The sequence below is a fragment of the Mobula birostris genome, chromosome 8 (genome assembly GCF_030028105.1).
Source record: "Mobula birostris isolate sMobBir1 chromosome 8, sMobBir1.hap1, whole genome shotgun sequence".
In the NCBI taxonomy this organism is placed as follows: Eukaryota; Metazoa; Chordata; class Chondrichthyes; order Myliobatiformes; family Myliobatidae; genus Mobula; species Mobula birostris.
The window spans coordinates 141,865,618-141,869,106 of NC_092377.1; the positions used below are offsets into that span (position 1 = coordinate 141,865,618).

The window sequence follows — 3,489 nt, forward strand, 5'->3', positions numbered from 1 at the left end:
AAGGACAACACAAAAGATTTTTTTTTTCACTCAGAAGTTGTCGAAGTTGTGGAATGAAAGCTAAAGTGGTGGAATATGAACTGAGCAAAGAAATTACTGTAATGGAGAGAAAACAGATGTTTGTTTTGCTACAATAGAGAATGGAGGCTGTGCCCGCATCCGGTTTTAAACATCCACCATACTCTATGGTATGGTCACTGAGATGACGAACAGTTTATGACTTCTGTGCCAAAGTTAAAATAAGTCTTTCCATCACCTATCTTTTTCACTGTCTCCCAGACTCTGGTTCCATTGATTCCTTCAATCAAATCGACTATTACACCAGTGACCCATTGAATGTCACCTTTCATGGACTAGAATATAATGAAGAAAACCACTGTGTTCCCGGTTGGTGCATGTTTTGTTTCTGCTTTTGTTTTCTACCTCTACCTCATGCTGGCCGCGAATAGAAACTGACAAAGGAAGTTGTACAGGCATGCACAATATAAACTGATCTGAGATCTAACACTTTTGTGATAGATTTGGGTTATTTAATGTGCGTGACAAAAAAAAAAAAATCCTCTGTAGCTAAGCGAGTAATTGACCGAAAAGTTATTTCATTGTTCATTGCGTTTTACTCATTTCCGTGTGGAGGCTTTGAGGAATAATTCGTGGCTGGAGTTCGTGTGCAATACGTTGTTAATAGCCAGAGCATAGATAAATGTCCGTCCTTCATCGAAATGCCCATCGCACAAAGAACAAAAAGAATATCTCTCATTCAGCAGATTCCGCTGTACAACATGTGGTTTTGGGAATATCAGTTTCATTTATTCTTCCTTCTAGATCTGCTTCCGAGAAAATATGGCGGCCCGGAAAGTAAAACTGTTGATTCTCCTGATGATCTGGTCCTGATGGCCGACAAAGCCGGCGATCTGCTGATGCTTTCAGTTGCCCAAGATGGTCACGTAAATTAAGGTAAATGCAGTCTCTTTCACATGCGCAGTAGCTGAAACTCTGGGTAACTAATTAGTGACCGGCTTATGATTTCGATAAATGCAATCTTTATTGGAATTTCTTAAAAATACGTGTCCTGGGAAAGTGATTCACAAGTAGTTCTGTTCTCACGCAGACAAAATTGTCATCCCGGAGGCTTATCCGAAACACGTGACCCTACGATTGTGCATACCCCACGCCGATTTCTCTTTATACACTGTATTTCCAGGGATTGAACTTATTTCCGACCTTATCTCCCCAGCAGCTGGTCCTCCTACACAGATGAGATGCACTAAATCCGTGCTGCTGATTAAATCGCTTCCGGTGATCTTCCATAATTTATGTTTGCCGTGCCAATTTCTCACTCGCATATTGAATTTGGTGTTTTTGTATTAAATGTCACATAATAAAGACTACTTAATTTGAAAACACGAATACTTTCACTGAGAATAGACAATACCTTACAATTCCATCAGTGCAATAAAAAAAAACGAGCAATATTTCAAGTGTTATTTATTTCCAGTCTACTCTTAGCCGGCATAATATGTGAACTTTGTTTTCAGTCTCAGGTAGATTAGCAGCCACTCCACGATCCCATATTCCAATGCCAGTCTTGAAGAGAATGGAAATGCTCTGACTTCGATCGAGAAGCTATCCTTTCATCTATCAAGGAAAATGAGCATGCAGATCCACATCTTTTTGACTTCTATTGCAAAATTACCTGTGAGAGAAACATTGACTTATGTGGAGTATACTTCTGTCGACTCTTGTCCTGTTAGTTGCAAGAAATAAAAAAAATCTTTGTTTATTTGTATGCAAATGTCCGGAGATATATAAAAAAAAGAATATATTTCGAAAAGAAAGATCATACCATTTTTGTCGATTGATTATTAAATGTAATTTGCCTCTATTAGCCTTTCCAATATCCTATGAAGTCGTTTAAAGATAAATGGATTTACGGCTTTATCACGCTTTATTTTGTTATCGATGTTGGCAGTTGGAGATTCATTTTTGCATTGTTCTGCAAAGTTTCAGGCAAATTAAATAAATATATCATCGTATTAATGTGTTCACATTTTTCTCAAAACGCAAGCCAGATCAGGGGCACAGAAAGACCGCCACACTGTTTCCACATGAATTCCTGTATGCACCAGAGATACGTACCATGAGCATTAGGTTGTTCCTCCAACCTGAGTGTTTGAGGTGTGGGCGAAGAGGGACAAAGGTGAGGCCCTTACTGAAGACAGAGCGTTCTGCCTCAGACAGTTGAAGGTTGGAGGGGATGGTAAAGACACGGCATGGATGAGAGCTGGGATCAAAGGTGGGAGGGGGGAGGCTGAGGGTGTCAGTGGAGAGGGGAGGGTTGGGGTGAGCGGACGATGGAGCCTCTGAGTACCCAGGAACTGATGGGATGTGAGGGAGACGGGATTGCAGAGAATTGGTGGGGGAAAGGGGGACGGGAGTCACAATAGCAGCACATAAAGACCAGGCCTGGACTTGTTCCGGTCGAATGGATCAGGTTGTTCCTCCAACCTGACCCACTCAAGCTGGAAGAACAGCAACTTGTATTCCGTCTGGGTAGCCTCCAACCTGATGGCATGAACATCGACTTCTCTAACTTCCGCTAATGCCCCACCTCCCCCTCGTACCCCATCCGTTATTTATTTATATACACACATTCTTTCTCTTTCTCTTTCTCTCCTTTTTCTCCCTCTGTTCCTCTGACTATACCCCTTGACCATCCTCTGGGTTCCCCCCCTCCCCACGCCGCCTCGTCTTTTTCCCCGGACCTCCTGTCCCATGATCCTCTCATATCCCCTTTGTCAATCACCTGTCCAGCTCTTGGCTCCATCCCTCCCACTCCTGTCTTCTCCTATCATTTTGGATCTCCCCCTCCCCCTCCCACTTTCAAATCTCTTACTAACTCTTCCTTCAGTTAGTCCTGACGAAGGGTCACGGCCTGAAACGTCGACTGTACCTCTTCCTAGAGATACTGCCTGGCCTGCTGCGTACACCAGCAACTTTGATGTGTGTTGGTTGAATGTCTTCTATTTCGTCAGTGTGCTTCATCTACGGACATTCGATTAAAGATTACTTCCACAACCAGTCACTTAATTCCACTCTGATGTACTCCAAAATTGAGGATTTGTTTGGATGAAATTTAAGTGGAGTTGTTATAAGCGTAAATTTTGAAGTGCATTAGTTACTGCATTCTCAGAATACAGTCCAGCTTCAGCAGGACGTGGAGATCGTTGTTGCTTTGTGACGAGTTTAGCAGCAAAATCACGGAATGAGAATCGAAGGACAGAATATATAATTCACTATTGCTGCTGCAGTACTGCATTTATTTAATAAACTTGTAAGCGGAACTCCAGTCGATAACACCATTCGTCTCCTGTCCTATAAATTCACATCGTTGCGTCTTAAACTTTAGTGGAGAAGTCTCATCAGCTGAGAACTGATGTCGCTTCAGGTCTATCATTTTGATAAATTTCTTGTAGGCTAACGCCTTATACC

The 3,489-nt window shown here is 42.2% G+C and overlaps 1 long non-coding RNA gene across 1 annotated transcript; it reads left to right on the top strand.

The window, feature by feature from the left end:
* Positions 1-235: 235 nt before the first annotated feature.
* LOC140201793 (uncharacterized) lies at positions 236-1,752 on the top strand. Its single transcript, XR_011886962.1, has 3 exons — positions 236-387; positions 823-954; positions 1,536-1,752. It is a non-coding gene; the product is annotated as an uncharacterized lncRNA (long non-coding RNA).
* Positions 1,753-3,489: the final 1,737 nt, after the last annotated feature.